This window comes from Aquila chrysaetos, chromosome 4 (assembly GCF_900496995.4).
Source record: "Aquila chrysaetos chrysaetos chromosome 4, bAquChr1.4, whole genome shotgun sequence".
NCBI classification, from domain to species: Eukaryota; Metazoa; Chordata; class Aves; order Accipitriformes; family Accipitridae; genus Aquila; species Aquila chrysaetos.
Genome location: NC_044007.1, coordinates 11143927 through 11168183, shown reverse-complemented (window position 1 = coordinate 11168183; position 24257 = coordinate 11143927). Strand labels below are relative to the sequence as shown.

The 24257-nt window shown below is 46.7% G+C and overlaps 1 long non-coding RNA gene across 1 annotated transcript in view; it reads left to right on the top strand.

Moving 5' to 3' along the window:
- Window positions 1-15244: 15244 nt before the first annotated feature.
- LOC115340770 overlaps window positions 15245-24257 on the top strand; it is a 38205-nt gene continuing 29192 nt past the window's right edge. The window contains exon 1 of the long non-coding RNA XR_003923165.2: window positions 15245-15615. This is a non-coding gene — a long non-coding RNA (uncharacterized LOC115340770). The remainder of the gene's footprint in view (window positions 15616-24257) is intronic.

Sequence of the window (24257 nt, the reverse complement as noted above, 5' to 3'; positions counted from 1 at the left end):
GTTAGGTATTGCGTGCTTCAGGGCATCCTAATGAATAGGACTTCATTGATGCAACTGAACCGCTTAAAACAACACACAATAAACTACTGCAGGCTTCGGGTTGTGCGTGTCCATGGGGATGCTTGAGGGTTCGGATTGAGAAGACAATTTCGCGGAGGTCCCTTTCTGGGGGGGCACACGGAGGAGGAGGGTGGCAGGAAGCGGTGATGGTAAGGCAGTTGAGGATCACAAGGTCTCTCGTCCCCGGGTGTCCCACAAGTGGGGCTATTTACACTGCTCCGTTACACTGCGTTAGGGTCGGAGAATGGATTCCCACCGTCTCTCCCAGTCCCACGTGCAGTCTTCAATGCCTTTATGCTGTTGTGAACGTTCAGGAGAAGACAGGAGGATAGGATGTCCTCATACTGGCTTGGGTGCATTCATGCAGACCTCTGCCAATGTGACTGTTGTGATTCGACAAAAACCAGCAATTTCCCTCATTTTTGCGTCCTGATTAGTGGTGGTGCAGGTACACGAACTGCATAGGAAACCGTCGGGCAGCTGTGTGTGTTCCCAGACCTGGCTGAGAGTGCACAGACCTCCTCAAATAAAGTGAGAACGTGCTTAGAGTTGCTGCACATACTTAGTCTTGCTTGCAACAAGCCCTTTGCATCCAACCATAGCCAGGTGGACCAAGGTTGGCAGCTGTGAGAAAATACTGCCCTAACAGAGTGAGTTCTTATATAGATTTGGCTCGTGTTGGTGAGAATAACAGTTGCCAGCTAAACTGGGCTTTGTCAACTCAAGGCCAGAACTTTGGTGTAGCTGTGGAAAGAGCAGGCTGGCTTTGGCATGTCTGGATATCGACATGATGCATTTCCTGGTGGTAGGTGGTGGGAAAGCCCACATATGCTGTGAAACGAACACCGCTTTCCTTGGAAAAGTACTTACTGAGATAGCGATGATGGACAAGTCTCTCTTGATAAATGTGACTTCACAGATTGTGTTTTCAGCCTCATGGAAAAAAATGGAAAAGGTGTCTAACGTGTTGAACTATATAAAGGGCAATCTGGAGGTTTGAAAGTAATGCATTCTAAAAAAAAAAAAAATTAAAAATTATTCTTGAGCTTGGGCCAGTTATTTCAAGATCAAAATCAAGGCCAAGGCACTCCAGTATAGGTTTCCAGGTCATTTTTATCAGCTTTGATAATCCATGCTGCTTTTGAGGCAGGAAAATATGATAATATCTACCAGGATCTTTCCACACTCTTCCTGAAAGTATGTTCCTAAGGAGTCCTGACTCTTCTGCCAGCCTTCTGTTCGCAGCCCTGTTGCTGTATTGTGAGGCTCTTTTCCTTTGATATATCATTTTACCCATCAGGAAGAGACTTGGTTTTGTGCTTTTTGTATAATCAAGACTCTGGTAAATTTTCTGGGGGGGGGGAATGGTGATGTGTGTATGGTGACAGCATGTGGATGACTTGCAAGTGGTATAGAAGGACTTTTAAAAGATAGATACGAAAATAAATGAATAAGTAAAAATTTGCCATCTATGTGAATCCAGATAGGTAGATCAAAAACGTAGCAACTAACAGCTAACATAACTTCTTGACTTTTCTGATGTTTCACTGGCTGCCTTCAGCACTTAAGTCCATCCTTATGAGCACATCAGCTTAGCTGGAAAGAGATGAACTTGTCTGCCCAGCTGGAATCACCCTCGTGGTGCCCACGATGCCCAGGATGCTGCACGCGGGATCCGGAGGAGCTGGGCACCAGAGCCAGCTGGGCACTGGGGAGGATGCGGAGGAGACCGAAGCCGAGTTATGACCAGGCATGAACAGCCTGCTCCGGCACAGGAGGCGGTGAGAGTTTTTTGATGGAACCAGCGTCAGATGAGGAACTAAACATCCTCTTGATGGTAGTTCCTGGCACATTTCTGCTGGACTGATGCACTTCTGGTATGTTTTTCCTCTGTGAGTCTCCTAAGTTGGATCTCCCATATCTATTGCTGGCTCTCGGGTCTCGAGTCTATTGTGTTTTGCTGCCGGGCCAGAGAGCCAGGGGGATGGAGCTGGAAAAGCCATCAGGGCTTTTCCACATGCATCTCCAGTGATGTTCTTGCCGCGGTTTCTCTGGTGGCCGTTTTTGGGAAGGGGGCATCGGTCATCAGTCCCCGCTTGAAGCTGCTGGGGCTTTTGCTTATCCTGCAGCGTGGGGACAGCTCTGCGGAGGGACGGAGTGGGGCCGAGCCCTGGCAGGAGGCGCCGGGGACGGGAATGGGCTTGGAATGGGCTCCCTTTTCCTGTGACAGACTTTTCTGATCCCCCTGACTTGGGGGACGGCTTTGGGCACGGGGTGCCCTCCTCCCCGCCCTTAGCTTGCCGTGTCCTACAAGGGCATAACTCTGATCCCGGGACCTGTTGGAACAAGCAGCCGTGACAGAGCTTGTTTTGCCAAGATAATCTTTTATTGGGAAAGCGGCTTGGCAGATGTAGGTGAAAGGTGATGCCAGCACGCTGCCGGCACAGGTCGACTGCCGCTTTCCCGGCTGCGTCCTCGGCTTTTTATAGCCTTGCTGCATCACGCCGCAGCTGCCACCCACCTCCCGTCGGCTCCGGGATCGCGGGGCAGCGCCGGGACCGTGTGTGCCGTGTCGGCTGCAGGAGCACGAGGCGGCGGCCGAGGGTGCCGCAGCGTTGGGTTTGCTGGGTTGCATCAGCCACAAACGTGTCTAATCCGATAGCCCGACTCCCAAATAAGCAGCGTCGGATGGGTCAGAGGAGGCCAGGAGGTGTCATCTTCTTGAGAAAAAACCGATTAAGTTTAATCTCCTATAATAAATTCTGTTTTTTATATTCTTTTTGTTGTTTATTAGCCCTGAATCATGAAGTCCAGTTGTTAGTATGCCACTTACTATGATATTCTTGATGTGCTTAAGTGTCCCCTCCTTCCTTCTTTTCTTTTTCTTTAACCTTGGGAGCTTCCTTCACCAAACATATCCTGCAGTCTGATTACATACCGTATCAGCTTTGCATTTGCTATCTTAAGTAAATGGTAAAAGCGATCTGGAAAGGCCGCTGGCTTCTGCTGCAGCATCATCCCCAAGAGAAATGAGTTCAGCCTAGGAAGGAGATTGGCAGAAAGAGTGTCTCGATGAGCTGTCTTCAGAAGGAAGTCACTTCAGATATTTCAGCCAAATAGCCTTGAGGATTTACGGATTGGGGCTAACATCGCTTCACTTAAGGAAAGATAGTATCAGCTGCAATAATCTCCCTCCATTCTTTGTGATAAGGGTGGGAATCTACATGAAAACAGATCTTCTGTTCCCCTACCCTGTTCCTGGAGCAGATTACGACCAGGAGAGAGAGATCCTGACTCCATTGAAATTCAGGGAGAGGCTGAAGTGGGACTGTTTGCTCCTGGCAAAGTCAGATGCTTAAGGAAGGGCTTATGATCTTCTTCGGCAGCTCTTGGGAAGGAGAGCTCGGAGCACAGGCAGCAGCTTTGGGTCAGGCACGGCTCAGGTGCTTCAGGCCGGTGGTGACAGACGGATCTGCTTTTGGTGTTAGTATATTTGCGCAGGAGGTGGGAGGCATCCGTGGCTTTAGCTGTGGGTTTGGTAGACGTGCTGGCCGGCCTTTCTCCCGCCGAGAAGCCGCTGTGGAGGTTTTAGCTGAGCCTGGGGCAGAGGAGCTGTGGAAGTGGCGGACGGTCAGTGCAGCGGGAGCAGTTAGTTGTACAGGCTCCGGGCATTTTCCCTCCCCATCCCGTGAACTCAGATTGATGTTTAAACAGCTTCCTCTGACCCTACTCTTTTTTTTTTTTTTTTCGTTTTTTCCTCCTTCTGGAGCAAATCAAAGAGCAGTCACCTGCATCGCTGTCTTGGCGTGGCGGCAGAGGCAGTGCTTCCAGTAACGGGGCCTCGGCAAAGAGCAAAGCGGGCAGAAATGCCTAACCGTGAGATGTGTTGGCAGAGCGAACCCTGCACCTTCCAGGGCAGCACCATCCCTGCAAAAGAAAAGGGACCTTTTGGACTGGAAACGTTCAAGGTCAGGTTGGACGGGGCTCTGAGCAACCTGATCTAGTCGAAGATGTCCTTGCTCATTGCAGGGGGGTTGGACTAGAAGACCTTTCAAGGTCCCTTCCAACCCAAACCATTCTGTGATTCTATGACTAAGTTCTTCTGAGACTCCTGGAGCAGTCATCGTATGTAAATACAGTATTTGACTGCATTCACATACAGCAAGCGGTATGTGGCTAGGAATGCCTTTGATGCCTTTAGATGCTAATGTAGTGATAAAATAATCCTGTTTTTCCTTGTTTTTCTCTTCAGAAAGCCTGGTCATTAAGCATTTAAGAGCCTGGACATGCCTAAAATAAAAATATTAGTAGCAATATATGAGTGGTAAGAGGTGCAGTACACTGTCAGTCTTGGAATAAAAATTAAAAAAATCTCCTCTTTGGGTTGCAGGAAGGTGAGTTGGTTTTGTGTGCACATTCAGGCATCAAAATGATGGGGATGCCAACCTGGGGAGGTCATCCATCCCCCCAGCTGAGCTGGAGCCTGTTTGTGCATGGTGCAGGGTTGGTGGGAGGCAGCTCCAGGGTGAGGAGCAAACAGCTGGTTCCCTGCAGCTCCTTGCCACTGTTAGGCCCTGTATTTATTTTGCAAACACAGAGAGGGTTATACAGGAGCCAGATGTGTTTTCAGGGGTCTTGTTTTTTGTGTTTCTGTTTTTTTCTTCTTGATGCGGCTGCAATAATCTTCACAAAGGGTGGAGGCGATGGAGGCAAAAGCAGAGTGATGGGAGTGGACATTTGGTAGGACTGACTTGGTTTTGGTGAGGAGGATTAAAACTGTGGTGAACAGTAGGGAGTGCTCTGCAAGTACGAGACAGCAAAACATCCTTTCACAAATGCATGGGACGGGGTAGGCAGAGATGGAGCCCAGTCCTTGATGGGAATCTTTGCATCAGCAGAAAAGGGGTTCACTCTTGGATATCAGCAGAAAAATGAGTCCTGGGCTGTAATTTCATAATGTAACTGTGTGATGCAATAAAACTTTTCCATGCTGGATTTAGTTAAACCAATGCAACATCTATGTTTGGATGAAGCCTAATCCTACGCTGTTATGAAATCTTTCCTAATAATAATATTTTCTTTCACCTCAAGAAGGTCCTGAGCTCGTGCCCGTTGACTTCACTGAGCTGTACATTAAAGCTGGCTGTAACAGTGGGGCAGGCATTATTTGGATTTGCCAGCCGAAATGAGTCAAATTATTCCATGGGCTTTGGTTTAATGGCAAACACTTTCTGTTATTATTTACGGAATATTGAACATGTGCCCTTAATAAGTGGGAGCTTTAAAAAAAGTAACAGGAAGACAGAGCCTAATCTGCCAAAATATCTCTGCGCTGCTGTTCCCAGAGATGTTTTGAAATCTTCACCTCAGTTGCCTTTGCGGAGCTGTGTGCCAGCCCCGGAGCACGTGGGGCTTCTCCTGGGCTCCGCGGGGATGCTCGGACCTCAAGCCAAGTGTGACAGTGCACAGGGAAAGTCATTACCACTGGGCTCTCGTCCGGTTCTCGGAGGAGGAGGCAGCCACTGAGAATTCAGCTTTAAAAGGAGCCAAATACTAATCTTGAAACATGTCAGCTGTGCAAAGGGTGATTTACGCTCATTAAAAAAATGACTTTTTCCTTCTTGGCCCTTACCCCCTTCACTGCTTCTCAACTGACTTTGGGCTGGTTTGCTTTACCCGCAAAAAACACTCCCAGCAAGAGCAGTGTGTTGTTTCCTTTGGGTTGATGAGTTGAGCTGGTCCAGGGGAGCATGGAGAGGAGGAACAGGCTCAGAAGTGTCCCCTTTTGGCCTCATTGGACCAGCAAATCAATTTGGTGTTTGTGGGGCTGGAGCTGCGTTGGCCCAATGCTGCAGTGATCAAACTTCACCAGCGCTGAGGTCTTCTGCTGAGTCTTTGTCCCACAGGTGCCTTCAGAGGACCAACCCCACCATCCCAACTCCCGTGGCTGGCACATCTCTACCTTCTTGGAGTTGAAGCAGTGGCGGTATGGCTGGTTTAACAGGGAGAACTGCAAATCCAGTTTAATAGAGGGATTTCAGGAGGCTGCGGTCGTGGGGGGTTGATGAAAGCAAATATCAGCTGATAAGCAGATGCCTCAAGTTGCTTGATTTTATCTTTGAAAAGTAAGGGGCTGGTGTCTTCTCTTCTGTTTTTTTTTTAATAGCATCTAATTAGCTCTCTGTTAGCCACTTTTATAATTTTAGCACAGCTCCTTTGCTCCTGGAGTGGTGTAGTCTTGTGAGAATTTCAGCATTTGTATGACTATAAAGCCTGTTTTTAGCCTTCATGGTGACAGCCTAGATCCTGAAGACTTAAAGAATAGGTCTAAGATAAAGAACTGAAAATGTAATGAGCAGGAGGATTATTTTTGTAGCTGGCTGAATGATTTTTTTTTTCCTTTTATTGTAAGCTAGTAACTAATGCTGTAGACTAAAAATCATAAATAAAAAGCAGTGAAAAGTGACCGCAAGCTTCAGACTGGGCCCCGCTCTGGGAAGCTGGGATGGTTCACAGTGACCAAGCTGGGCGTGGGAAGCTGCAGTTCATTTTGGCCAAGGCAAGAAGTGAGTTTGCAGCAAAGTTTCCTGGGAATCCCGGAGCGGTGCCCAGTGAGGGAGCCTGGCACTGGGCTGTGCGTCAGGATGCAGCTGAGCAGCTCTGGAGGTGGAGCAGCAGCTCCATCTCGTACCTGTGAGAGCTTTTGCAGGTCTTTGGGGCTAGATCTGGGCTGGTGGGAGAGGTAATGGTTTCCTTGCTGCCACGTGCCTGCACATGGGACCCGAGGAAAGAAAGAGGCTCTTGTTTGAGCCTGCCAGCGGCATGGGAGGTGAAATGGTGCCTACTTGGGTGTGAACAGTGGGATGGAAACCTGGGTGAGCGCCAGTTTCCAGCGGATGGGCAAATACCACATGTCCGTTTTGTAAGGAATTAAGAGAATTAAAGAATTAAAAAAAATGTGTACTAATTAGTCTCCCAATCAGGCGTATCTGGAGCTTCTCCTCTCCAGCGGACGGGACCGTAATCACCGCATAGTTCATGTGCCCCTGTTACACGCTTCGCTGGGTATACGCGGAACTCCAAAATGGTTGCATCCCCACCAGGTATAACAAGTGCCTTTTGTTTCTCTTGGAAGAGAAGTCAGCTGGTTGGGAGGGCTGTCCCCTAGCAGTGTTCATGCAAAAATGGCTTTTCTGTGCAGTTGAACAGAATCATCTCTAATCTCCCATTCGGGTCTTTGTCATGGCTAGTGGTTGCCTCCTGCACGCTTGTAGCAACTGCAAAGTCACCAAGGGCTTTTCAGAAGTTGTGGAGGACTCTCGTGTGTTCCCAGCCACCTTTCTTCTGCATTTGTAAGAGGTGATGTGGCATTTCAGTCCAGCTATTGAATGTGCAGACCCAGGCAGCCTTGTCCCCTTGTCCTGGGGAGATTGCTGCTGCAGGTGTGGAGGTAGATATTTAAATGGTTCAGTAGCTCAAACTATTATAAGTGGACTTTTTTTTTTTTTTAATTGAATTTGATCTCAGAAATGGAAGAAGTACTGGTAACAAACATGAACCGCTCTGATTCCTTTAGATGGGGAGGAGAACCACTGCTGCGTTACTCCTGTATGTTGGCGACCAGGTAACAAAGATCTGTATCTGCTGTGGGCGTCTCCTGGTTCAGTTGTTGAGGGATTACCAAGAAAAACACAAACTTGGTGATTTTACACCCATCATGTAACCCTGTTTTATATCAGTGTATGTCATGGGAGACTTTACCCCCATAAGACAGAGCTGAAACTCCCCAGCAGCAAGGTTAGCAGCACAGAGCTCATGGCTCCTGGTACCTCCTTCATCCCACGGTGTTGCCAGCAGGACTTTGCTGGCAGATCTGTACCAGCAAAGGCTTCTGGAGGTTTGTCTTGCAGAGAGGAAAATAGTGCTTTTGCCCAATTATGCTTGAAAAAATGTCCCAAAAGGAAGGGTGGGCCAACAAAAGCCCAAGCGTATTCCCAGGGCTGCTGTCAGGGAAGTGCTTTTGCTGCTGCTGTGTGTTCTGCTCGTTGAACTGGGTGAAGCATCCTCTCTGTGACGAGTCTGTCTATCAGGTCTCTGGTGCTCTTGGTGGGATGAGACGCTTCTTCACACTTTTGACTGGTGAAAGGCTGCGAGAGGTCCAGCCGTGTTGGTAACTGGTTGGACCTGGGTCGAGATACAGACCCAGCCCTCAAGCATGGCTGTCCTAAGACATGGTTTCCCTTGTGTGCATGTAAGACCAAAATGAATTGCAAGAGTAGAACAAAAGGTAGGGGTGAAGCGTGAGGCTGTACATGCTGGAGTCCTGGAGGATAAGGACTAACGTACCACAAAGCATCGCAGTCCTTGTCCCCGCTCTGCCTGTGGTGGGCACTGCTCTCCCTGGTGGGTTTTTAGAGGGGTGTTGCAAAAAGCATGTGCTGACTCTCACTCCTCCTAAAACTAGATGTGGTGAGTTGTGCGAGGCACCCTCTCATGGCCTTTTCCACGACCTTCGTTCCACAGCACCGCACAACCTGCAAAGAATTATGTGCCTTCCTGCATCTCTCAAGACCCACGAGAAGCAGAGAAGATTAGACAGATGTAGTTTGGACCGGTGTGGCTCTGCTTCTGGCAGGGTGGTGATCCATCTGTACCTCCTTCCCGGCCGGTGCAGAGGGGCAGGAGAGCCCCCAGTAAGTGTGAAATTTCTCACCTGCTGAAGAGAGAGAACTGAAGGCTCTGCAGTTGCTCTTGCAGCATGGCCGGGTACCATGTTGGGGTGCTGACATCAGTCCTCCCTGGGCTGATTGATGTGCTTCACTTAACAAAACTATCAGGAAGGACCCTTCCTCCCCCCAGGTGTGGGAACCTGCCTTTCATTTTGATGCACAGATCTTGACTTTTCTTTTGGTAGTTGTAGTTGATGAGTAGAGATTATTGATTTAAATGAGAGTCTATTTAAAGAAAGCAAGCCAACAAGCAAAACAAAAATCCATTTCCTCCTGCACTTGAAGGGGCACAGCTTATCTTTGCAAGTTTAGCCTGGGGGCCAGCATTTCTGTAAAACAGCTTTGAAGCCAGAATCCACAGTCGTGGGAGAGCAGGAGGCATGAAGTACTGTCCCTTGCTTTATATCCCTCTGCATCAGATCTGCAAGTCTGATTTTCCCCACATGCACATCCCGTGAGAGCAATGTTTGGGAACTCAGATCAGCAATGGGTACCCCACCCTGCAGTGCCCTGTGCTGCTGCGTGGTGGGAACGGGCAACTCGAGGGAGAGCACAGGGGTTACAGCTCCTCTGGTCTCACCCGCACCCAGCTAAAGTCATAATTGCCAGATAGGGGCAGTTTGTGCTGGGGTCTTGCACAGATGTTCTGAAATGAAAGAAGAAGAAGAAAAAAAAAAAAGCTAGGCTTTTTTTAATGAGTCAGCTCATTATTGAGTGACCCACACTCTTGGAACATCACTGAGGGATCAGGTGGATGTCCCTCTTACCCAAGGAACCTGATTGCATCTCAGAGGGAGCGTAGCCATTGTCTGAGTCGGAAGTGGTTCACGGCTGAAACGGTCATTCTTGATAGACTTGGTTTTTCTGTGACCTTTCAATTTTTCCAGGTGAGGCAACTCATTATCTCTTGAGAATGACACTCTTTAATTTATTATAAGGCATCTTTTGCGAAGAGGAGGATGTATGGAATGCTCTTTTCCATATTAGAGGTGATTTTGATAGCATGAAATAAAATGATTTTTCTTGGTACTACCACATACTACATTGGGGAACATTCCTGTCCTGAATACTATAAAAACGCTAGTTGATATTTACCTTACAGTTTGTTCCTTTGGTCTTCTCTGTGCAACAGTCTTCCATTTATTAGGAGAGTGTCTCCTCCCACTCCCCATTAGGGAACATTTAAAAGTTTTTTTTTCTCTTAGTATAACTATGTCAGCTGGTGCAGATGGAGCATAAGGTTATTAAATCTTACTTTGAAAATGGTCCAAGATGACATTGGGTGCTTAAAGTGTCAGATTGTGGGACATTTCCTTAAAATTTTGCTTTTTGTCTTCAAAACAAAAAGGGTTAGAAGAACAGGTTCATTGTAAGGCATCTCAGCACTGTTTTAAATAATAGCATCCCTGCTTGTGATCCTCATTTGGAATCATTTTGTGAAGACAAAATAGCATAGTCATGACCTGCATTTTGTGTGAGAACTTGAGCTGTAAAAATACAGCCCCTTGGTCCCTTGGGTGTTGGTTCAGGTTAGTAGGCAGATCCATACCAAGTGTGGGTGAAGAGTCCTGGATGGATGCGAGGGAGAAGAATTTGTGTGATGATACCTTCAATGGAATATCTAGGCTTACATTTTAAAAAGTACACTTTCTTGTGGAACTATTACAAGAGTCAGTAGTTCTTGGAAGCATTTTTATGTTGCAGTACCAAGCGACTCGTCTTTGGGCAGAGCATAGGTTGGAGTTCCCAATCTACTGGGCAATCCTTCCGTACTTGTCCTTCTCCTTCAAACATCTTTTGGTTGGAGTTTGCAGGAAGGAATTGACTTTTAGGATGAAAAATGGTAGGGTGAGACATGATAAATGGTTCTTCCCTCCATCTTGTTTTCCTAAAATACTCTGTAATACAAACAGTGAGTTGTATTAAAGAGGGTGTCTCAGACTGCTGCAAGTTTACCAACTCTTGGGGGTTAGTGAGCAAACTGTAATGGTCTCCTCCTGATTTGCACTGCTAACTGGGTGTGCATGTGGCTTCACCTGGTCACAGGCTGGTGGACCATCTGTGAAGTGCTCTCCCCTCATTAATCATGTCCCAGCCATAGCTGCTTTTTCTGATCTAGGAGCAAAAGCCCTAGCCCTAGAGACTGCCTGGGATGTGGCTGTTGGCCAAGCTTGTGAAGCCCTCAAAAGCAGTCAGGTTACTCCAAGAACTTGGTGTTTCTGAGCGAGGAGGAAAAGGAGCAGCAGCCTTTACAATTTGGGGGGGGTTGGAATTTGTTTTTAGGGTTTTGTTTCTTTCTCTGTTACAAGAATGTAAATACTATAGGCACATGGTAGAAGAGACTGTTACCAGTGTCCTTCCATGACTCCATACAGTAAACAAGTTCATGTTTCTTCACTGATACAAAACCCAAGTCCTGTTGACCTGAAAACCCCTGATTTTGCCACTCCCACAGCTATGCCAGGTTCAGTCTATAGCTCTTTTAAAATTACATGCCTGAGAAGAGGGAGGTAACAGCCAAGGAGGGGTTTTGGAGATGGCTTGAGCTGATTCACCAGCTGGATGTTATTGCAGGGGACAGTCCAGGCTTGATCCTGCCCTCTTCCTTCCACTGGCGCTGGTGGTGAGCCTGCTTTTTGGCTCACTAAACTGGGAGAAAACAATTCCCCTGAGGTAGCTGGGATACCCACTATAGTGAACTGCTGCCTTTCAGCAAATACACCTGCAACTGTTCATTTACAATGAGCTCGAGAATTTACAGAAAAATAGAAAAGGTGGGTTTTTTTCTTCTTTTTTTTTTTACTTCCTCTGCTGGGTAGCATTGACTTCAAGAAGCGTTCTCTGCACCTGGAAATGATCTTCTGCATGGGGATGTAACAAAACCATTTTGGGATGTTCACCTTGTGTTTAGGAGGGGGTTTCGGTGTCAGTGAACTGAGTGCACGCTGCCTGTGGTGCCTGGTGGATGTAGCAGTGGAGGTGAATGCCCCTGGTTGCATTCTTGCCCATAATAAAGTCACTGCTGGAGCTTACTACAGTGGATCATGAGGTTTAACAGGTCCCTTACTACACTTAACTCACATGGCTGGGTTGTAATGAACATGCTGAAGTGGAAAAACAGCCCTTTCCTTAAAACAAAAAACACAGGCACAGAAAACACCCTTTGTTTTTTAAAATGAGTCTGTTTGCACTTGGGACTCTAATGGTAAAAATCTAACAGGTGGAACTCCTTATTCTTCTTTCTTCCCCCCTGCCACTCTCTTATTTTGTAACTAATTAGCAATGAGTCTCTCAACTTTTTTCATGTGGCTATTAATCATTCGGGGGCTCTCCGTAGCAGGGCATGCTTTGCTCACTGCTGGTTTCCTTCAGTTCACATTGACTTGTTCTTGCTGCCCTTGGAGAGGAGCCATAGGCTCAGAGGGCTGCTCTCCATGTTGAGGCTGATGCCTTGTTTGCTCAGAGCTGGACACGTGCTCAGCGCATAGGTTTTTTTTCATGTGGGTGATTGAACCCTTGTTGTGTACGAGTAACGGAGTTATTCCTCATCAACGGGTGGGGAGGATGAATGTGTTTTTCAAGGGGTGGGGAGGATACTTGTGTTTTTCAAGTGCTGGTCCGTGACTTGCAAAATCTGGATGTTCTGAAGGGCTTTGTTGCCAACCTACTGCATGACCTTCAGTGAGTTCTTTAGGGCAAAACCTAAACTGTTGGTGTCAGGCAGTACTCGTAGGCAGTCTGCAAGGAAGACTCTCTGATTTGAGGGGAAAGCAGAAGGCTGCTGAGAGCCTGGAGTGCAGTGAGCTGGAGCTGGAGGTATGATGTTCATAGCAGGCAGAGTGCTTAGCCTTAACGACCTGGTGCATTTTAAGGGTAGAGCCCAAGGAACTGGAAGGCTGACTTTTCAGGCATCTCTCCTGTGCACAAGAGTTTGAACTTCATCTGCACCCCAAACTGGGAAGCCCTGAAATAGTATCTTCTCCTTACATCCAGAGGTGGAAGGTGCTGAGGATCCTCCATACCATGAAGGAAGATGCTTAAAATGAACATTAATCATCTGTCAGTTGTCATTTAGCAGTAATCATTTATCAGTTGTCCCAGCCCTTATAACCTGACTAGAAAAGCCCATATGTTTATGTAAAAACATAATGTGTGCAAGACGGTGGTTACTGAGCTCTCCCATAGCCCTTGGGTCCTACTGCCGCCCTGCTGGGCTTGAAGGCAGATGATGGGAGTGATGGGAGTGGTGGGGTGTATGTGAGGTGGGGGGAGAGATAAAAGGAAGAAAACAAGAAAATTATGTTTTTGCTCATTGGACAGTGAGGACTGCTGGGCTCGTCTCCCAGGAGAAGTGAGCAAAGTACATGTTGACACATCCGTGGTAGAGCTGGGACAAAAAGCCCTGCTGGTGCTCCAGGCACAGCACGACAAGGGGCTGGGTCTATGGGGCAAGTCTCATTTCTCTGGTGGCAGAGATTTATCTCTGTTTGCATGCTCATATTTCACAGGTAATTGGTTTATAGAGAAAACCGTTAGCTCAAGGATTTTAGGCAGGTGTTCTTGCAGTAGAGAAACAGGTTTTACAGGCGTTTTGAGTGTCATATAGTCATCAAAGTGGCTGAGGTTTGCTGTGTAATTTGTGGGATGTGAGTTATTTTGGGGGATTCGAGTCCTTTTCCAAAATGTTTTCATCAGCTCGGGGGTTTGGGTCAGACCTTCTCCGGCTTCAGTTCATTTAACGGGGGGGAGGTTAGGGAATATTTCATTTCCTAACTCTCCCCATCACTGGAAAAAAACTAGAAGCAAGGGCAAGGCAATTCAGAGTTCTTTTTCCATGAATTAACAGACTTCAACTGCAACTCCGTTTGCCAGCCTATCTACAGAATTCCAGTTGCCTTGTACTGACTTGCCCTGGGTTTTGTAGTTAACAACCCCAAAACATTGCAAAGACACGGTATTTTCATGGGTTACGGTGTCGTCCATTCCCATTGGTGGCATTGCGATCCAGGTTATCTTAGGTTGTGGTAAGGCTGCATCTTTACTGCAGAGAAGGCAATTTTTGTTGTTTTCCCTAGGGAGGAAGATGTTTTGATTCAAAGCAGGTTTTGTACTCGAGGTGATTTAAACATGATCATAGTCAGTGGAATTTTATTTAAAATAAACACGTGATTCTCCTAATCAACCCTTTAAAGAGAGCATCTGGGCAAAAAATGATGGGGTTTTGTACATCTAATTATTCACTTAATTTTTTTTTAATATCTGATGACGTTTCTGTTGTTTGAGGATAGATAGGACTTTATTGACACAATTAGTGAAACAAATTATTATCACACCTTTTATTTAACCCTGTGCTATTTGATCTATTTGCTTGCACTTTCATTACTCCTTTGCTTGGTTACATTATACAATGATATCACCTTCCTGTGCTGCTGCAGCTAAAACAAAGCGAAAAAAAATCCCCTTTTGGCTCTTAGCTGCTCTCTGCTGTTTTTATTACAGATGAACTAGAAAGCAGTGTTGGGCGAAGAGCTATTTGAGTTTCCTTTCAGTGCTTGCTAGGCATTATTTCCGGGCCTGGCAATTGCCTGTGTTTGTGCAACAGTTTTCATATCTTAAAATAACAAACAAAAATCCCAGCAACTCTATTCCCAGCACAATTAGTAAAATCAGAAAACAAAAAAAACCCAAACAAACAAACCAACCAAAACCCCCCCAGATTATGATGGTTTTATACACATCAAATACTAGAATCTTTATGACTAATTCCCTGAGTATTTTGAGCCACTTTGCTGGGATGTGTTTATTTTCTTTGAATATAGAGGTGGGAAGCGTGGCTCTGCCTGATAGGAGGTCAAAGAGGGTGGTTGTACTCAGGAGTTGTGTGTTTCTGAGATGTCGGGGGTAGGAACCCGCTGATGGATTGGATTGGGCTAGACCTTGGCATGGACTCCTGACGGTGGATGGACATTCTCCTCTGAAATCAGGAAGGCAGGTGGTCCTGCTGACCTGCCGCCTTACAACCCTTTCCATCCTTCTCTTCCCTGGTGGAGAAAACACCTCATTAGGTTTAGAATGGGTGAGAAAAAGGGAGAGGGGAGGAAAACTGTCTCCTTTCCTCTGACCAAAAAAAAAAAAAGAAAGAGGGTTTTGGAAGGATCTGTTGGTTAGATGAGAACTTTATTTCAATCACTGGCTTGTTGTCCTCCTCCTCTCACATCACCTGGCACCTGTGAGGCATCTGAAGGTGGTGGCCCCATGGTGTGCCTATGCTCAGTGTGACATTCACTTAAATAAACCACGCAAATTGAAAAAAAAAAAAGAAAAAAGGAAAAAAAAAAACCTAAAAACTTCATACTGTGCAAAAATAAATCAAAAGACATGAGTTTGCATGGGAATAAGCCTCATCCAACGTAGTGAGAGCTGTAGTGTAATGGCCTGTCCCTTTCCTCTCTCTGAAGGTCCCAGCCCCACGCTTCCTACTGGTCCGGAGTAACGTTTGGAGGAGCCCGGCAGCATGGTCCTTTCAGTAGCTCCCAAGGATTTTTAGGAAAATGGGATGTATGGACCCCGAAAACCCTCTGGAGAACTTTGGCTGTGGATAAAGGCATCTGGAAGTTCTTACCATCTTTTGACCCTGTTTTTTCCTGAGTCATCTTGTGTCATTTGGGGAGGAAGCCTCTCTGTCCTGAGGATTATAGCAAACTGGTCACTTACTGGAATACCTCCCCTTGCATTTTCTCAAGATGGAGCCGTTGCTTTACACAGCAGAAGGATATTTTTTCTTCTCCCAGAGCTTTTCCAGCGCAGCAGCGCTCATGTCCAGCAGGTATGTAGATGGTTTTCTCATTCACTAGCCAATTTGCTTTCCTGATCTTTAGGAGTTCAACCATTTTTTTTCCTTACTAGCTTCTGCTAGAGGTAAGATCTTCTGAACTCCTTGGTGCCATGCTCTGAAGGTCGCTTTTCCTCGTTAGGACACAGACCCAATTTGAGATGTTGGTTTGTGTGGAGCGGTGGCCTCAGCTTCTCCTGAAGGTTTTGATGCCCAACCTGAGCCTCGCATCTGAGGAGGGGGATGGAGGTGCTCGTATCTGCTGCTCCTTATTCCTCCTCCTGGATAGCCCTGGACTCTTGGGCAGCTGCCCGCTGTGTTTGTAACCCACAGTCGCCACCAGCTGCGTGTGGATCAGCTTATCGGGCTTCATTGTCTGGTTTCAAAGGACATGACACGAGTGTTTAATCCATTTTTCCTCTTCTTAATTTAACAGTATTTCTGCTGAAGAATGTCATTTTGAGGATGACTTATCCTGTAAAAAAGGAGATGGCTTTACATTTTAAAACTAAAACTGTTCCCATTCAATATAGACATGGATAACTCAATAGCTGTAGTGATAACAACCAAATTTGCATTTTTATAGTCATTTACAATGAATTAGATGTTTTTGTGAAGGTGGCAAGCTTTTTTTCCATTTTCTGTAATACCAGAACCGGATCATTGTGTTAGTCTCTGTGGATATCAACTTGCTGCAAAAATCATCCTTTTTGGCAGTTGTGCTGGTTTGGGTTGAATCTGCTCATGTGTGCTGGCGAACAGATCGCTCCTTCTACAGGGCAGAGACAAGTTAGCTCTTTGAACTTAGCTTATTTATTTTTACTATACAAAGAGGAGGTGCTGAAGGGAAAGGGCTGAAAATGCTTTGCTATACATTTATTCTGCATTCCCATCAGCATTTGTGAGGCATTAAAAGTTTCATCTTCTTGCTTCGTAAGCGTGATTTCGCATCAGATTAAAGGAAGGAAATGGGGGGGTAGAGCGTGTGCGGGGGGGAAGCAAAATCGGTTGCCTCGCTCTTGAATTTGACTGCGACCCGTAGGCCAAATGGAGATGGTAGACAGAGATTGAGGATAAAAAGGTTCTTTAATTAGCAGGAAAGTCAAGTGCTTGCTGTGCCTGTAAGAGAGGCTAGAATTAACCACGGGGATTTGGACACGGTAGGTGAAAAGCAGCAGCGTGCCAGGTTGGTGGGGATGGTCAGTGGTCAACCCCCATGCAACATAGTCATGTGCCAAGAGAGGACCTTCTCCAGGAGGACTGCCTGGACGTCCAGCCCAGCAGCATCTGCAAGATCCCACCTCTCGGGGAGGATGGAGACCCCCGGCATTGCTTGTGTGGGCTGTGTGCACTGCTGCAGAAGCATCCCCTGGGACAGGGATGTTCAGCGTTTCACTTCCCCCTGCTGAACTGTGCTCCTGCTTTGCTCACTTGGCATGCTGTAGTCTGGCTCAAATGACGTAGAAAAGGCACTGAAAAAGGATTGTGTTTCTTCTGCGTGATGCCTCTTCTGTACATCTGAAGGCCTTCTCTGATAGCCAGGAGGGAGAAGAAGGGCAGTTAGGAAATCAGTATTCTGCAGCCGACTCCTCCAGTGACTCCATCTGTACCTCCGGTGAAGTCAGCAAATAATTTTGTTTGCTTGAGTCCGCATGTGAAAGGTGATAATGTTACGTATAGTGGTATTTAAGTTTTCTCTTCTCCCCTTGCTTTTTGTCCTTAAGCACACAGAAGCAATTTACTAAACCCAAATAAACGTTGCTGAGATTCACCTGGGCTCACCAAGCCGAACTCCACTCTCGTTTGCTGCTTTGCAACTCAGGTTTGGTATGTCGCTGTGCGTTGGGCAGCAGAGCTGGAATCGTCCACTGAGATGCCCCTGGCTGGGCATTCCTACATAGCTTGGGCATCCCGGGATCTTGCTGTCTTCCCAGCCCTGCTGGGCCTTCTGCTGGTGGAGCCAGAGGGAAGCATGCTGCCAGTCTGTGCAGGATCTGGCCCTGGGTGAGCAGACCGGCGGGTACCACCGTAGAGCACCCCCGGCGAGGGCTTTGCTCAGAGCCTTCTGATCCTGTGCACCAAATTAAGAAACGACTAAAAATCCAGGGTTTGGCTGTGTCTTTGGCTGGGGTCTCAGCCTTTCATTCGGAGATAAGAGTTTTCCTTCCTTAACCTGAATTAACTTTCACGGGTGGGCAAGCCCCACTGTTTGGGTTGATCAGGAAAGTTGTTCAGCCCATTTTTCTCTCTAAGGAATACAGAACACAGCTTTCCCATTACCAAAATTCCTGGTGTTTTATTAACCAGCTCCTAACAACTTCTAAGGCACCTAAGAAAGAAGGATCACTGGCCACGTGAGCTTTTTGTCTACAATTAAAGCAAACACCATTGATAGCTAAAGTCCTTTTTTTTTTGCAGCCAGCTGTTTGATAAGGTCATTGCAAACCAGATCTCGGCTTGTTCCTGTAAGATGTGAAAATGTCCTTTGTCAGCAGTGCATTGCAGTGGAATGAGCTTTATCTTCTGAATGTAACTAGGAGCTTGGGCTTTCCTCCTTGCAGTCAAAGAAGAACCTAATTAGAACCCTGAGCACCTCTAGGAGACTTGGAGCATAGGTGCGAAATGTGTTTATTGGTCTCCTCCTAGCCCTTGTTGCTCAACCTTTTAGGAAGAGCATCTCTATAATTTGATGCAAGGGAGTTCCATGGGTTTCCTCTTGTTTAGAGAGCCAGAAGAGGTGTAATCACCGCTTGTACACAGATTTCTTCATGGACCATGAGTATGAGAAGAAGCGTTGGCTACAGTTCTGGAGTACAGGTAGTGCTCAAGGTCACCCCAGAAAATGGGGTGTCATTTGCTCTGCTCTGGACGTGCAGTCGCTTCGGTGCTTCTGGAGATGCCTGTTTGGAGACCGAACAAAACCTGCCCATTACGTGGGTAACCTAGAGCAGCCCCAACGGTGCTTGCTCTCTGCGTTGCATGGGTCTGCGCTGACACCGAGGAAGGAGAAGAGCCATGGTAGGTGTACCCCGAATCTTGCGTTCTGCTTTGCCCTTTGCAAAGGGAGTCACATAAAGCCTTGCAGGCACCTGAGAGCCTGCCGGTACCTGGGGGCGGCCCAAGAATTAGAGCTTGGCGAAGAACTATGTTTCGGTTGCAAATTTACAGCTGTCTTTTACGGGGAAGAAAAGTCATCTCGGGTTTTGTTCAGAGCCAGAGTCTCATCCTGCACAGACGTGGGGCAGCTTCAAAGGGAGTGTAATTTAAGGGCTTTCCCCTTGGCCAGCATGAGCATCTGGGCTGGGGGGCTGCCAGGTGCATCCCTGGGTTAAAAGTTAACCCAGTTAAAAGATGAACTCTATCAGCATTTAAAATGTTTGCTGGTAAAATAGCAAAGCCTTTCAGGCTTTTCAGTCAGGGTGCAGAGTGTTGGGTCAAAATGTCCTTTAGGGGGTAGGTCTATGAAGAGATGCATGTTATTAATTAAAAAATAAAACAAAACCCAAAAAACCCAGAAAGCTTCAGTTTGGCTGCTTGTGAGGGTAATGCATTTGGATATGTGTTTCAAAAGCGCACAACTGGTTATAAAAATCATGGATGGGCTAAGTCAGTATTAACGATGGTTGGATGACAGTGAAAAGCAGCCCTGGCACATTGCAGGGATGTTCTTGTCATGACTAACCCCTCTCACTCTCACCCGAGAGGAATTTTTTAGTGCCCAGCACAGACAAGCACTGAAATTGCAGGTTTGCAGAAGTTTTCAAATCTCTCCCCAGCTGGAAGCAAATAAAGGAATTGCAAGTATTTATTGGTTTAAGGGAAAAAAAAAATAACCTCAAAGCTATAAAATAAATTTGACAATGAAGCTTTTTTTAGGGAGTCTTTACTTTCTTTATGGTTTTGTGAGTCGAATGTATCGAAGCCTGGCAAAGGAAGAGGATTTAATCTACAGAGGCTGTCTCTTGCTTGATGGTTTCCTGCTTCTAAAATTACTCCCAATTCTCTGGAATTGGGGCTGAAACTAGTTTCAGCTTTCGGTTTGTGGGCAACCTACCTTACCACTTCAGCAGGCTGGATTTGCAAGGGCTGGGGGTAGCAAATGCAAGTAAGTGCTTTTAAAGATTCGTACCTTGGCTGCCAAAAGTCCATTTGCCACTTCTAAAATATTTACAGCTGAATCTTTGGATTTGCTTCTTCCTCTGCTTGGGGAAAATGCTGAAGCCACTGATGCTGAAATTTTGCTTCGATCTTTCTTTCCCTATCCTGCCTGGGGGGGTTTGGAGGAGTGCGCCCAGGGCGAGGGATGCTGATAGACCTGTGCTCATCCTGCTGCTGTTGACCCAGGACCATGGTTTGGAGGATGCTGGCTTTTGGTCGCCAGGCAGTGGTGAGAGCCAACCCGAGCAAAGCAAATTAGTTGTGGATCTCAGTTCTTAGGTTATGCTAAAACCTTCAACCCCTTTTGCAGCATGCATTTTTGCTCCTTAGGGTCTGTCCCTCTCTTGGGGTGCTCGCTAACAGCACCTCAGCACGTGCCATTTGTGCCCGAACTTCGTGCCCTCATTGCAGGGCATCTAATTGGGGATACACAAGACCATATTTCTATATATTTCTATTTCTATAAGTAAATAAATACTTATATATTTTTAAAGGTCTGGAATAATCTTGCTAGTATGTGTTGAATGGTCCTCTGTTTATCACTTCAAGATGTTGCTCGGCACTTACTTTCAGAATAAAGATCTTAAAGTGTGATCTTTGCTGTTTCCATGAGCACCTGCATCTGGAGGTGCTGACTTACTATGCGCAGTAAATACTTAACTGTCTGCTGACTTACTGTGTTGCTTCAGGTTGCAAAGAAGCAGTGAACTATCACAAGACGTATTATTGCTAAAGCCAGCAAAGCAAGAATATCTGCTTGGCTCCCGAATCCTTTGCATTGCTTTGAGAGGCTCTGCAGAGCTGAAGGTGTTGACAGGCTGTTTTCTTGGGCTCCCATCTGCTGAGCAGCATTATGTGGATTAATATTGAGGAACTCGTGGTGAATTTTGTCTCATGCCACGAAAATGTAAAGCCTCCAAAGCTGGCTGGCATCCCAAGTCTGCGAGAGGCCCTTGGAGGGGCTGTTGGTGAAGGTGGCAGGATTTGCGCCGTCCCAAAGCCGTGAACGGGACATGATCTGAAGAGTTCGTAATTAAGTTTTAATCATCTCCAAGCTGGTCTGGTTGCTGATTTTGGCCAGCAGAAAAACTGCCAGGCAGGAACGGCTGCCACGGGGCCAGCCTGCCACCAAGGGAGGGCATCTGCCCAGTCTTCTGGTCCTGTGGCATAGAGCCCAGTTCAGATATACAAAATACTGTTTTGGGCAGTTTTTTATTCTGAGGGTGTTTCTCGAGCTGGAAGCAAATCTCGCACCCATCCTGTTTTTTTCCCTGGCAATGTTTTGGGGATCCTGTGGTTTTGCCAGCTCTGCTTTTGCAGGAAACCATCATTGCGCCGCCTCCTTTTTACCTTTGCAGTGTCAAAGCCAGGAGGTCAAATTAGAAACCTGAGGCTCCAGCAGCAAAAAGGGGACCTGAGCATGTGCTCTGCTGCTGTGCAATAAAAGACGTATATATTTTTATATAGGTTATCGTAGACAAGTTCGGGGAAGAGGCACAGATGCATCCCAGCCCTGGTACTTCTGGAAGGTGGACCCCTGCCCACCGTCCAGCTGGGAGGTCCGTCTCTAGCCCGGGCTCAACACTCCAGTTTGCCTGGCCAAAGGGGAGCGCTGGGGGCATTCACGAGGGTGCTGAGCGATGCTGGGACCCCCGTGCTGCCCTGGCTCCCTGCGGGCTATGGGGGCTTTTGTCGCCTTTTGGCTCGGCCACCTCCACCGCGTGGATGTGCCCTCCCGCCAGCTGGCAGCATCCTTGTGGCAAATGGATGCTGAAGTGCCATCACCCTCCCCGCTGGCATCATCGCTTGGTTTTTATTAAGCTTTTTGCAAGGAGCAGCTCTTTCTGCTGGGGTCCCTGTGCAGTTTTATCCGGGGCTGCATTTACATCAGCATCAGGTGGTTTTCATTTGACCTTTGCCCTGCTTAAAAATTAAATACCGAGGTATTAGGAAGAGAAGTAATCTCCAGATAAGCATTTTTTCACTGCTCTTCTGTAATTCACGGAGGAGCTGGCTTGTCCTGCCTGTGGGTGACTAAGGAGGAAATTCTTTTTTGGTTAGGATAATGCTGAAAGTTCACTGGAATTTTTTTTATCATGGCTTTATCACTTCCTCCCTTCGAATTCCTAACTCTTACTGTGCAAGGCAGGAAAAAAATAATAGTGACCACAAGTTACGGAATTTGCCTTCTGTGGAAAAGATGCTGAACAGCTAAACAGTGCTCTCGGGTTAGCCGTGGTTTGCATGGGGGATTTGCTCCATATAAACAGGCTGGGTAAGAGTCATGAATATTCTAGCAGCTACCATCTTTCAAATGTGGGTTTTTTTTTATGTTGGAGTTAATTAATGCTCATATCTCTTGAATATAGGTGAGTGTAAGCCCGCACATTGTATAGATGGGGAGGAGGTTTGGATTTATTGCAGGTCTCTCAGAGATGGCAGGGTCAAAGTCAAATTTATGTGTAAAAGAGTTTCTGGTTCACCTTGTTAATCTCCATACCTCCCTTTTTTTATAGAGGGGATCTGGATTTGTGTCTCTAGAGAACACAGATGGAGTTTGGCCAGAGAGACCCTGCCTTTCGGTTAAACACGTGTTTATTCTCGCAGTGTTTGCTTCCTGGTGGTGTTACGGTGATTGCACTGTCGATCCTTCTGCAAAGGCTTGACAGTGCTGCTGAAAAGCTTTGACACTGCAAAGCATTGTTTACTTGTGAAAGTATTATTATATTTTCAATATCTATTATTCATCTCTTGTGCTAAAAGTGACATTATATCATAAAATTGCTCTTAGATTTCAGAGCTTTGAGGAGAAGCTGTTTTTTGTCCCTGGCTCCCTGTGACAGTGCTGGGAAGTGCTTCACCCTTTGTATCTCTGTAGTCCCCTTTTATGAATTGTGAGTGACAGCAGGAAAGTATAAAAGAGCACAGAGGAGCTGGTTTTGATGTTCATAAAAGGCTTTGATAAAAGATGCAGCATGTAGACTTGATATTATTTCCTATTTTTAACTTCTTAAGAGCAGAAAGCGCTCAGATCCAATATTTATGTAAAAGGGGAAAGAGGGGGGGCTGTATTTCTTCTTTTTTTTTCTTCTTTATTTTTCCTTTTTAGGACCAGGTGAAATAACATAGAAAAGTGTCTCTCTTCTGTGCCCCAGTAAAATTTTGCTTTCTTCCATGAAGCATGAGTAAAGCCAACCCCATGGCGCTCAATGGTGTGGATGATGCTGGAGGAGACCAGCTGCGGTTTCAAAGGCTCCTTTGTCGTAGGCTTGTGTCTTCAATCTCCTGGTCACGGCTGGCTCCAGTGGACACACGGCTGTGTTGATGTGTGTGGCACGACGTGCGCTTCGAGTAACGGGTCCCACCTCCGAGACCTGAAGACATAAAACACGGGAAGGCCAGGGCAGCTCCTCTCCTTTCTCTAAAAGTCAGGTCACAGTAAAGGCATCTCTGTAATAAGTAGCTTTACTTGCTCCATAGAGATTAGAGGCTGTGTGCAGGCTGGGTAATTGGGGTTTTACTGATGAAAGTGCTTGTCATTATTTCCAGCTTCCATGTTGCAGTCTCCCCTTCAATCTCATCTGCAAGCATGGCTTGCTTGTGGTGGACCTGTGTACTCATGCATATTCATGTGCATGTACATATGAGCACATCCATAAAACTTCATCAGGTGCTTTCCTGTGTGTGTGCATAGGCATGCCCGGATAGAAAATGTGTGTGAGGAGGCGTGCGGGTAGTGCGTGCACGCATGGCATTGGCACAGCCATTTGCACGGGTGGGTTCTTCATCCATGCAAGGGCCTTCACGCTGGATATTGAGATTCCTGATGACGGCAGCGTGCAAACCTGACCTTGAGATCCCGATGACAAAAGTCATCCTCTTGCTCGACCCCACATTTTCCATTTTATTGGGGCGAAATGCCTTTGAAACACCCTGTGTAGAGGAGAACGGGTCCTGTTATCTCCCGGAGAACCCCAAGACAGAGCAATGGTGCTGAGTCCTACCTTGCTTCAGTGGTGATAGAGTTTATCTCGATGGGATGAGCACAGCGATAGCTGTCAGTGAGGGTTTTGAGTTCTTCAGCAGCATGCACTCATCCAAGAGGCCGTTCAAATCAGGTGCTGGGTTTGAAGTAGCTGAACTTGGGCAAAGACATCCCAACCTCTCACCTATCTGAGGTGAATAAGCACCTTCTGTTCAGTTCCTCACGCAGGAACTTTTGTGTGAAACCATAAAAACAAAGGGAATTACCAGCCTTGAGTGGTGATTGAAAGATGCTGAGAAGTGTGTTTGGTTGGATGGTGTTTCCCTGCCTCTGATGTTCCTCTGGCAGCTTACAAAGCTGGACGCTGAACATCCAGGGTGAGATGCTCCTTTGGGATGTGTTGGCATAGCACTATGCCTGCTTGATAGCCTTGCCTCCTGTGTGCATCCTCATGGTGGTGAGTCCCCAGTTATACCCCAAATGAAAGACTCCA